This window comes from Chanos chanos, chromosome 1 (assembly GCF_902362185.1).
Source record: "Chanos chanos chromosome 1, fChaCha1.1, whole genome shotgun sequence".
NCBI classification, from domain to species: Eukaryota; Metazoa; Chordata; class Actinopteri; order Gonorynchiformes; family Chanidae; genus Chanos; species Chanos chanos.
This window is the reverse complement of record NC_044495.1, coordinates 37471653-37484812: the sequence shown is the minus strand read 5'-3', so window position 1 is coordinate 37484812 and position 13160 is coordinate 37471653.

Sequence of the window (13160 nt, the reverse complement as noted above, 5' to 3'; positions counted from 1 at the left end):
CAGCGCTATGACCTTGAGTTGGGAAGGTCAACAGGAGGATGACTTGTCAGCACTGACCACCTACTGCTCCGATACAGCCCGACAGCTCAAAGTGAGTCACCGAAATCTGGACAGATTATGACCTTATTTCATCCAGACAGTCATGAAACATCTCGCATTTCCATACCTTATAATGTAATAGAAGAACTGGGAGCAACCTGTATTCCTAGCACACGCAAACGTCATGATATCCTGTCAGAGTGAAGCATCAGGCTCCCTCAGACAAATAAAAACTGAAATGATAAAAGACTGTAAGCCATTCTCTTAGCTACACTTGCTGGTAATAAGGAGAAGACTGTTCAACTTTTTTTTTAAAGGAAAGTTTGAATACATAATAAATTTGTCCTTTTCATGTGAGCATGATGAAGACAGGGCTTTTGTCTGGGTTTTCTTGATCACTTTTAAGTTCAAAGCGCTGTTACTGAACTTAATGAAAATTTAACTTAACATAGCAAAATATGCAGTTGCTCAAAAAAAGTCTACAGACTATATGTGATATTTTTCTCCTTTTTTAAAATTTCATATGGAAGACGGTTACACCGTGTGGCCTATTTTGCTTCTCTTTAATGTGCTGTACCTGGTTGATCCATGCAGCCAGCTACAGTTAAACACACACCAAGAGAGCAAGGTACAAAGAGAAGTACACAGAATAATATTGAGACAGGTCCAATGATTAAAATACAACAAACATACATATTCACCTCTTTGTCTGCAACACACCATTTTCATACACCGTTTATGCCAAACACGAGTCTGTCTGGTCTTGACAGTCCTGTAATCTTATGCCCTTTCTAGTGAGATTGCCTAATTAGACCCTGGCATGGCCAACCTACCTGAGCTACTGTGAGATGAGTTAGGTCAACATTGGTATGCTTCAGGAGTAAAAGGCAGGACACACACAACTGGATTTTTTAATTAACGTTTCACTCTAGGGTCTGTCTGCTTCTCTTTCTCCCCGCCTCACTACGAGGGCAGCCCCCCAACACCACCGCCTCAGACATGAATCTGTTGTCCCTGAGGAACCTACACACACACACACACACACACACACACACACAAATGAACACACACACAAAAAAGGGCTTCCCAGCCTCGAGGTGGGTTTGTTATCACCATATAATGTCAGTGCACTAAACATTCTGTTTCACTCTGTTTAGAGATTGTGACTGGTCTGTGTATGGCATTTTAGTGCACTGGTATGATGTACAAATTATAGGCAAATCTCACAGCCAAAGTGTCTTCAGGTATTACTATGGCAGCGTTACATATGACTGTAGGTATAAGCATATATATAAGCTCTTATTAAGAATATATTCCAAATGTAAGCTTACACATTTATGCTAATTAAAAATTGCTTTCAGAGCAAGTTTCTTACTGAAATGATTTTAATTGAGTATAACCTCCTGTAACACAAAAATAAATCCACTGGCCAACAAATTGATGACACCACCTGCCACTGCCTTCACGACTAGAGATTGTTGGAGGTTGACATTTAGAGGAAATGCTTCCAATTTTGTACCTCAAAGATTAAGACATTCTGTTGCACATGTAACTGTACTGTGTCTGAAAACTGCTTGCAGTCGTGCGTATTTGTACAGAGGTCAATTCCAAGTCAAGTAGTTTTCCCTGAAAGGTTGAGACAAGTTCAGAAGCCTGAGGTCTGTCATGCATGGAATGGTCTAGCACAGAATCTAATGAGTTTACCACGCAAGTTTCTCAATCCTTTATTCATAACCTGTTCTTCATGTATTTTTCAGTGCCTTTCATTTTTTTTTCTCCCCAAATGTTATTACAACTCTTCCCTCACAAATAAAAATATACTTTGTTCAAAATGGGATTTTATTTCAGTAAGAAAAATATCACACAAAAAAATCCATCTTTAATCAAAATGTTCAAATTCCCTGGGCAAAATAATGACATCCTGTAGGAATGATGTCCAAAAGCACATAGATGCAGGCATCGCTCTGAACTAAATAATACATCAGCCGGACATGTCCACTTTATTAATCATTGTTTCCTTTTAGTTTGATTTGCAATTCTTGGCTGAAGTAGATGTCACATTTTTTTTCTTATATAGCATGTCTGCTGTCATGAGAAAGAACTGGTTTACAGGGAACCTTACGTTCTATGGTTTGTGTTGTTGTGAACGAGCCATTTAGATGTTACTTGATTAATCTCGACATGCTCAAAGATAGCCTGTCAGAGATGTGGACCTTAAAGTCAATACCAGCTACTCCTATGCATCCTGGGTGGATTTTGAAAAAAATGACAAATTTCTTTGGGAAATAAGAAGAAGTTGTTATGGCGTAAAAGAGCATCAAGATCATTCAAAGAGAACTGGTGCCTGCTCCAGACTTTTGATGAAAATGGATACTGAATTTTTAAATGCAAAATCATCAAGGTCACAGAGGCCTCAAGCAAAGGTGTGGATGATGTATACTTGTATTTGGCTTATTGAGTACACTGTTTACTATACAGCAAATCAAACTATCTGTGAAGAATTCTTATTTATCACAACACTGTTGCACACGTTTTAAATGCATTACATTTTAACCATAGCAAAAGAAATGAAAGATGGAGATGACTACTTTAGTTGAATCTCAAAAATTAATCATGCAAATCTCACTGACAAAAAAAAAGCCTATATGTCGACGCCTAAATTAATATATTTAGTATAATCAAAACAGTGGCAAAATGTGCAGTCCTTTGAGTGTGATCATTACACTGAAAAGGGAGAAAAGGCAAGTGGGGGAAAAAAAGGGAGTCTCTGGAACATGACTTTTAAATGAATTATGAAGAGTAGCTTTTCCCTTCCTCGCCCAATCACACACATAACTTTCAACTGTGCCTTTGCTCAAGGCATTGCTGTCATGGCAGATAAGAGATAGGAAAAAAAAAAGAGTGTTACACCAAATTACCTGTGTGATATTTGCTTGATAATTGGCCACTTTTCCTGTCTGCACTGCCTGCGGAAGAAGGATGTAGTGTAAAATAGTTCTCTAAGGAATCTGAGGGCTTCTACTTGCAGTGCATGCGCAGTTAGAACAAGAAGTAAAATGGGAATTTTCAGCAGAAAACATACAAGGGTGGTTTGTTACTACCTACTAATGCACTAGAGGTCAGAGGGTAAAGATGACATTATAGATTGTGTGTAACCCCTCTGTCCTGATTCCAGTGTATAGCCTACACAGACACAAGAACATAGCCCATTATCTTAACAGAGAAATAAGTAATTTATTATGCAGTTTGACTATGTATTGACTGTCAAAGTTAAAAGGTCATTGAGTATGTTAAAATCTTGTCTTCGAGCAAGCGTCTGGTCTCTAATGTCTTTTACCTTCGTGATTGGACCATTGACTCCAAACTCAGTTGAGTTGACACAAAGGTCCAAGCAAAGAGCGTTTCATGGCTGATTAAACACATATCTGATTGCAGCATTCTCTGGTAGAGCTTACTTTCCCTTTTTAGTTTGTATGTTTTTTCCCCACGCCTGAAATTTATAAAAAAGCCTCAGCAAAATCAACAAATGTAGCTGAGCCACTTTGACAAAAGTAGTAAAACTGTCACACAAATCCCTTGAAACATGCTGCACTAAGGGTAAAGTGAGATATAGTGAACAGGAATCAGCCTTAGTAGCTAACTAACTAGTTTACAAAGCAGATAGACAAATAGATAGACGGATGAATGGATGGATAGATAGATAGATAGATAGATAGATAGATAGATAGATAGATAGATAGATAGATAGATAGATAGATAGATAGATAGCAGGCACAGAGAAATAAATCACTCCTCCTCACTCCCCATCATTAGTCCAAGCCCTCAGGCTTTTGGGAAGCATCTCTCCCCTTACACAGTGGCTTTGCTTTTGTGTTTGGGGATGATAATCCTCCATACTAGCTTGTGTGCCATGTACTCATAAATAGTTTAAATCTACACCTCTCCAGTCTCCCAACCCCCTTCCACATTATAATGTCTCTCTGCAGGGAATTTCATTATGGCATAGATTAGAGCAATCACTCTCCCCCAAGTGAGAGTGGGGGAGAGGAATAAAAAGACAAAAAAAGAAAGACAGAAAAAGGGCACAAGATAAAATGTTGCATGACATTTCAGTGGCTAAAATGCAAGCAAGTTTATCTACAGCTACAAAAACCTTTGCTATCTATCATGGATTTCTCTCTCTCTCTCTCTCTCTCTCTCTCTCACACACACACACACACACACACACACACACACATACACACTCTGTCTCTCCTGCTTTTCTCCTCTATAAATACATATAATGAGAAATTATTGTCTTCTTATTTTTTTTCACGTAAAGAAAAGAGATGTAAATAGCATATGAAACTCTGTTATGTGTCCTATGTACTTAGTGTGACTTTCAGACTCTAGGAGTAATTTTCACAATGTGTTCACATTCATGTCATTAACTCTTATTCTGTACATAGCTGCATTTCCCTTTTCATGTAAGTACAGAAAAAAGAGGATACAAAGAACTGTTTCTATAACATTATATCCAGGGTTCGAAATTACAGGGGGAGTTGGGGGGGTCTGACCCCCCATAATTAAGACTTGGACCCCCCCAAAAGAGGTTAAAAAAAACAGCTCGGGGGAGTTGAAACATACAAATCCTATACTATATAGCCCTGGAGAAAAAGTTTCGTCCCCCCCCCCCCCCCCCCCCCCCCCCCAAATGGTCATTGTATAATTTGCACTCTGATTATATCCACTTGACATTCAACCAAAACCCCAAAATACAGTAAAAGTTATCAACTCTCCAAGACTCAGACGTTTTTTTTTTTCTCTGGCGTAACTTCAAGACCCAGAGACTGAGGGATACAGCACAGAGGTTTTCAATCACCTTTTTTCCAGTAGAGATAATCTGTGTAAAGGAGAAGAACAATGAAACATGGCAGAAATATGTAGGACGAGATAGAAGGAGGGTAAAGAGATGGAAAGGGAGGAAAAGAAGGAGAGGAGGAAAGTGTGACTGTCGACTCACATCGCGTGTGGAGTCAAACAGGCCCGGAATGTTGGATGCCACCATAAGTTTTTGGTTGGCAGCGCAAGGAGCCAATGAAACATGAAATTAAATTAGCATCTCTATAAGTTCTAGAGGCAACAGAGCCTCACAAGAATGATAGACTTTCTCATGGTTGGACTATCTCCCTCTCTCTCTCACTGCTGGAACAGCATCTCTACTTTCCCTGATCGTTTTCTCATTTTGTGTCCAGCTAATATGTTATGAAAGAGACTGGCTGTGTGTGTTTGCAAGCAGACCTTGAAATCACTATTTTATTACGAAGCACTTAGTTGGCAGCACGGGCCAATGATAACTGGTCATCACCACAGTAAATAAAGTCATCTGAACCTCGAAAGTCTTCAAACTCTGCCTGAGGATCCAAAGCTTGTCTGTTTTGAATCAGTTCTTCATTCTTTTAAATATTCAGTTTTTGCTCATTATGTTATAAGGTGCTGAAGCAGCCGATATACCTCAGCTACCAAAACCCCAGGACAAAAGGAAGTGGAATCCAATGTAAAAAACAGATATTTACATTTATTTCTTTTAGCAAGACTAACAACACTGGCTAGCTAGGTATTACTAGCAGGACTGACAACCTTACACTTGCTAGCAAGTTACCGCTAAGCTAATATCAAATTCTAATATTCATTTAAGATCATTTTAATTACGGTAATCAAGACTGCTTTAATAGGAAACACCTGACACTCATTACTGTCTGGACTGGCAACTGTGCAATATCATGACCGGATAGAATACCACAGGCTCGATGAACTGTTAATGTTTCCTATAAAATTAATTCAGGACACTGGAGAGACAAACTTTAAGCTTTAATCCTCACGATCAAACGTATACTCCACATGAGACTTGTGAGCAAGTAGTCATACTCATGTTTATTTATGGATTAAAAGGAACCTATCCTACTGCTAATGTATAGAACTTGGTGAAATTAAACATAGAAGGTGGTAGTTTCTTGAGAAGAAGTTAAAGGCCTAATTTTTTTTTTAATGCTGTGGGGTAGTGGTGGCAGTCGACGAAAGAAAGGATCACAATTTTATTTGTGTTCCATCAAAAGAGTGTGAGTGAGCAGGCGAACAGGGGGCGTAAATAAATAAAACCTTCTAGCTGAAGATGGGCATTATAAATTTTTAAGGGGAGGTACCCGGCAGGCTTGGCAGGCAATGGACAACCAAGGGAAAGGGGACATAGCAGCTTTGCTCTCCTGATTTGTAGCAGTGATTTAAGTCTCTTAATAGGAGCAGACAGGAATACAGTTCCATGTTTATATTTGCCATCTGGGTAGGTTAATAAGTCTTGCAAATGAATGGCTTGTGAAAACCTATCACTTTTCACATCCATAAGTTGAGGAAGCTGGTTTTAATCACATTTTAAGATCTTAGAAAAATTTGGTGTTTTGACTTGTCTGGAAATTGTTACGATTATGGATAGCATGAAACTTTTAAATGGACTGCCTACCTTGAAAACTGTACGCCAGTCCGTGATAATCCAAGTTAGGCAAAAATTGTGAAAATCTTGAACTAAGTTTATGTTTAGTAATGTTAGTATCAGTGTCAGTATTAGTATTAGATTTGTCTTTGTGCTAATGTGTTTAATTATGTTGTGGAGTTGAGGTCATTTGTTTATTCATGGACTAGGATTATTAACCATGGTTTAGTCAAGCGGGGGATGTCCTAAGCAATTAGAATAAAGTACATGACATATACAGTAGCTTAGCCTCTGATGAGCAATTTAGATGTCTTTACCTATTATATTATTTCTTTAAAAAACTTTTATTCTAGTTTTATCAGCTTCTGTGGCTTAAAGACAGTGTACATGTGTAAGGGCTCATGGGTACACAGCGTCCTATTATCTAAAAATGGGAATGTGTGGCCTGTTACATCAAAACTTTTTAATCTTTTTGTAAGTCAACTCAACACAAGCTAGGACATTTCGTTTTTGATGTTTTGGGAATATAGAAAACTTATGAGATGGCCATTATTGCAATGCACAGTGACAAGTTTGACAGATTCCTTCCTACATACTGCAAATCACCGTCTTAGATATGAGTCTGTGAAAATGTTGAAACAGCCAAAAGTTTAGAAGTAGCCCACTTCTATTGTAAGTATGTTTGTGTTGTGACAGTCTTGGCAGGAAAGTACTTTTTTATTTATTTATGTATTTATTTGTCTTTGTCCAGGATTTGGGTTACAGCAAGTCCGAATGTTAAACACACTTTTTATATTCTTAATCAAAACTTTGTCTGTTATGAAAAGGAGCATGTCGAATTAAAAGCAACAGAAAGCAATGGACATGCATGTGCCACGTGACAACTTGGTAATCAGTCTCTCTCTCTCTCTCTCTGTCTCTCTCTCTCTCTCTCTCTCCTCACAGGGTCAAAACATGAAAACATGTCACAGTAAGTTCAGTGAATAAGCATCTCTTTATGCCTTCTGTCCTACCCTGAGCTAGCCCTCAAGCCATTAGGGAGAACAAATGCCTGGTAAAGCTATCCAGCTGCAAGCCAGAGTTTTCCCATCTGCTCATGCCAGAGGGGGGACTAGGGCTCTGGCTGAACAAACAGCAATAAACTCACATTTACTCCAAATGGGAGATCAAAACACACACACACACACACACACCTGTCTTGTGTCTGTAGTCATGGACCAGTTAACCTTTGCAGATAAATAAGACACACTTTGAGATGCAGGGGTGCAAGGCAAGAGGCAGAATCCGAGTCACATCCCTCTCAGCTGACTGTGCAATGCTGTGTAGCAGGCCACATTTGGATAGAGACTGCATTCATGGTCCACTTCCCTTTAGAGAAATATATAGATTTTTACATCTGAGGGCTTCAGTAATCTTTTTGTTAACTACGGTCGTTTGGTTAAGAGTAAACTCTTGTATATTGCTACATCAACTCGTACGTGTGTTGCCTGACAAATCGTGAAACATTTTCTCCGTAAAACTTTAAGAAAACTAAGGGCACAATCTTTACTGTCCAGTTTTTTTTTTCCTGTGAATGTCATCAAACTTCGGCTATACTTAATTTAAAAGATAATTCCCACGAGTGTTCAAATGAAATTGCCTGCCACAATTTTTGATTGGTGTAGTCTTCAGGGATTTAAAATACTGATGCATTGTAATCTCAAAAAAGTTGCAAGAAAAGGGGGGGGAAAAAATCACCGCTATGCCGCTTAAAATTCTCCCACTCTAAAAGACGTTGTGAAATAATAAGATTGTGTTTCTAAATCCCTCATCTCCAACAAGTCATCCTATATCACCATCTATAACTCCCCACTCATTCTCTAGCAAAGGTTACACTGACTGATTTTCTCACTGAACCTAGAGCAAAATGACTTTTGAAAACATGTGGTGCATACACTGAGAAGCTCATTAGAGAGAGGAAAAAGGTCCAAAATGAATCAATGCTTGTGCCCTGGGAAATGTTGGACCTTGGATGTTCTAGATTGCTAGAATAAGTAATTAGGTGTAGGAATTTTTATTTTAATGGCTGCTCTTTTATCTGTTCGGTTTCATTAATATGTTGTACATTTGCAATCATCTTTTCTCGCTTTCCCGAGACAGTCCAACTACAAACACACATCTAATGGGAGCTGCCATGAGCTTAGTGAAGATAAGTGGTCAACAACTATTTAATAATGTCAATTTGTTATGTACTTCATACAGTATATAGGAAGGAACGAGTAAGTGTGATTTGTGTATTATATTTTATATGTGTTATCTTTGCCACTAAAATTCCATTCATGTCTGTCGTACCACCTGTCTGCTGAGTCGAGCCTGGAGCCCAGCTGACTGAGTGTCAGACACATGAAACACGTGTCGCATATTTGGATGCTAATCTACACTTGAAAAAAGGGTGACATGGAGATGTTTGATAGCGGGAGTACATTTGGTTTCATACCCAGTTGCAGTGAAGCCGAGCAGCGTTCTGGAGCAGTCACAACTTGGAATAGTGTGGAGACTTTTTTTATTGTGTTTTATTGCTTCAGGTAACCCTGGGTGTAATTTCCTAAAACAAGCTAAAGCCTTTTTGACTATAAAGGGAAATTTATGGTTTCCTGTGGCACTGTAGGCCTACTGTATCCAAATCAGTGTGGAAAGGTTTACGTTTAAAAATAATATGTGTGTTTCCATGCCGGAGAAAAGATGTCATGATAGATCTGCTGTCAATCAACAACTTTAGACTTGTCAGTGTTGCCTTGGGTAACGCTACTTGAATAACTAAGGCTTGACATTAGCTGTTTAGATTGACAGATGAATGAGGAGTAAGTTGGTTGCTACGGCGATGCTGCAGAGAATTTTTTCACTGACAACAAAACATTTTACAAGTAAATGTGTGATGGTATAGACGAGATCAAAACCTGTTCTTTAAAGGGAACCACTCTGCAGCAGTCAGTGCAGCAAAGGGGAAAAAATTCCCCAAATGAGAGGGACTTAACCATTGTAGTAGAATTTAAAAGTCCACCAGAGCCTTGTCCAAGAGGGTTTGATCACAGGAAATTTTGCTTTTTTCGATTACTTTGTAAGAGCACTCTGGGTTGTGAGTCCTAGGAATTTTATGAAACTATTTTGTGACAATGCAAAACATCAGAGGAACTGAAGAGCTGAATATTATTATTTTTGTTGTTGTTGTTGTTGGTTAGGTGTTGTTTATCACCTGGTTTCACTAAAACATGCTTCTCCTTTAAAAGATATGTTGTTTACTTTACATGTCCTGAAAATTCTCCCTCAAATTGAATCTGAAGCATTTGAGCCTTGCTGACATTTGATGATAACAAACATCAATACTAGTTAATGTAATTTAGCTAGACCGCATCAGCATTGTAAGTCCAATAAAGGATCTTGAGAAAATGCAAAGACTCAATGCAGCTCCTGAAGATCATACCAAAAATTGGCTTTGATGCAGAGAAACACGGGGGAACGTGTATAAGCTCCAAGTCCTCACAAAATATGCATACATTAGAAAATAATGTATAATAAAACCTCCAATAGCACAGAATTCTCAGTGTCCAGAAGATACCCATGATTTTTATGTTCAGATTTAATTCACTAAAACACTACAATCTGTCTCTTTTCAGTAATACTGAATGTGTGAAAGGCAGCAATTAAAGTCATAAAAATGAGAGATGAATGTGAATAATAAAACACTGTCCACAATCCATTAAAGAAGAAAGAACTGGTCATCTTTGGATAAAATGAAAGGTGCATTACTGTGACTGTCATCAAACACATCTAAGATGGTTTGCTCAAGGTGTGTCATGGAATTTAAAAAAAATATATATGGTGAAAGACAGAGAAAGAGGGGGAGAGAGACAGACAGAGAGAGAGAGAGAGAGCGAGAGAGAGAGAGACAGACAGACAGACAGACAAACAGAAATGAGAAATTGTCAGGATCTCACATTGTGCCAGGACATCCTTGTAGCCATAGAGCATTTAGAAATCAGACTGTGTTGGACTTAGATGCAGTCTCCTGCATTCATAACCAGTGATAACTCAAGCAGAAAACATTGATGTAGGTGTGTGAGGAATCCTGTATGAGCTTCTAAGCTCCCCAGATAGATTGTATAAAAATCAAAACAGACATTCATAAAGGTGATCAAATATTCCACTACAAAAAGCAAATCTGAGGGAATAAACTGCTACAATGCAGTCAAAGTAAAGACTTGCAGTTTGGTGCAAGTTTTCAAAGCACTGCAGCTCACTGTTTTATCTGAACATCCCAATAAAAAAATCATAACGTTGTAACAAGAGACAAAAGGTCAGGAATCAAGGTCACTCTGAGTACACCCTGGTCCTCAGAATCACAATGAATGCAAAAACTCATTAAAAAAAACAGCAACAAAAAAAACCCCACTTTTTTCCCCTCATTTGACCGACTCCATTAAAAAGTCAGAAGGAATTTTGAAACAACTTGAGATGTTTCTTCATGTCATGGAGAAAATGGAAAGAAAAGTGCAATTTTAGAATGCAACATGGAGCATAAAGCAGTGACATTACAGCAATTTGATGACTTTACACATATGCAACACACACACACACACACACACACACACACACACACACACACACTGCAGCATACTACCCAGCATGCATTTATTGAACGTGGGTATCTATTATTGCTGCTTTAAGTGAGGCCTTTCATAATTCAACTGAAGGAGATTACGTGGTAAGCAACATGTCAACAAGGATGAAAAGAACAAAGAGAAGTCCATGTGAAGAAGTAGCAAAGAGTAAAAAAAAAAAAAACTTCTCACTTCTTTAATTAGAGCACCAGGTCTCAGGTGAATTTCTCTATAATCGCACAAAAAAGAGAGGATGCTTATGAAACTCAAGGACTGGAAAGTACATGATGATCAGGACACATTTAATCCTCTTCTCAAAGGAATAAAAGTCAGGTTTTATTCCCTCAGAGATGTATGTGTGCTGGGAGGGAACTTTCTACACAGGCGTAGAATAGCAATAGCACATTTGATGACAGTGAGGAGAAATTTATAATATGAAGATATAGTTAGTCTAAGGTTAATGGTGGACGTACGATTTTGGGTTAAAGTTGATACTGGAGATGGGATGAGATGTATGGGGGGTCTGGAAGAATTTCAGGTTAGATTTGATTTTCATGATAGATTTTTGTTAATTCTGGATCAGAACAACCTCAGAGAGTCCCTAGAGATTTAAGATGTGATCTCAGCCACGTAGCTTCACAATGAGCGAGTCAAACAAAGCACATATTGAACTGTTTGCCTCCTTCTTTTATCACACGCCATAACATTTCCCATTCTCAGAAACAGAATAACCACCATATAATTCAATAATTGGTAATTCAATTCTGTTGTCCCTATTTACTATCAGATTCACCTTCCACACATAGTGTTGCCTTCCAGTGCCTGTAGTTTCCTGTATAAATCTAAATGAAAGGGAGCAGGATGTTGCAACATGACACAGGCAGAGATCAGACCTCTCTTAGCAATGCTTCCAACGTCCTTCCCCAAAGCCATTCTCTCTCCCTCTCTCTCTCTCTCTCTCTCTCTGTCAAACAACAATCTGCCTTAACACACACTGAGACGATAGCCCTCAACCAGCAGGATTTCTGCTCCACCATATTAAGTTTTTCACACTGGATTACACAGATGCCCTAACTGAAGGACAGTAAAAAAGGAGAAAAAAATTGTGAGTTGGAGTGTAGTAGAAACACTCTGAAGCTTTTTTTCTTTTTTTTTTTAAGGTTGTACTGGGATTTGTGGGAGTATTAAAGCGGATAGACCCCTGCTATGATTCTGGATCATAGATCATCATAATGAACATCCCTTTTGGTGTTTATGATAGCAAGTACAGATGATGTACAGCAGATTAGCCATAGAACGCTTTGCATAATCACTTGGTGTCATATAGGCTTAGAGGGGCTGTTGTAATGCCAGCGTAACACTGAAAATTTCAGTGACGTGTATGTATTCTCACTGGAAGTGGCACTTCAATCCAAACCAAACCAGGAACTACGGGTCATATTTCCATTTCAGTCCCAAAGAGGATTGAATGTTAAGACACAATTGGACTGAACTCTTCAAAGGTCTAACCCAAAAGGTGAGTGTTGTCTTCTACCTTGGCAGTTGAGCACTGTGACTTCCAAGAGTTGAGGAGGTGACTGCCACCTACTGTCCCACATCCTCCAGCAAGAACCATTTTAATCCAACATGATCTATCCCTGTGGTTCCCAACAGGGTTACCACACCTGACTCCATTTACTGATTACTCAGCCCTTGGCTTCTGTAACTGTCTAATGAGTTGAGAAAAACTGATGTCCCCCATCCAAAAACTGGCCAGGCTTGTCCCTGCTAATGTTCCAGTTGGAAGGCAAACTCTTCCCTGATAAAGACCATGTAACTCTCATGATATATTTTAAAGAACTATATCTGCATCATTCACAGGAGAGGGTAGAAACATCATGTATTCATACATACAGAGCAAGTCTGTCAGCTCCTCAGTATAAATTATTTGTATTCTGTTTCAATGAAGATGGCGATGTCTTAAATAGGCATTATAATTCCAGGCATTGTGTGGCAGGGTGAAGCCGAACAGGGGTTCG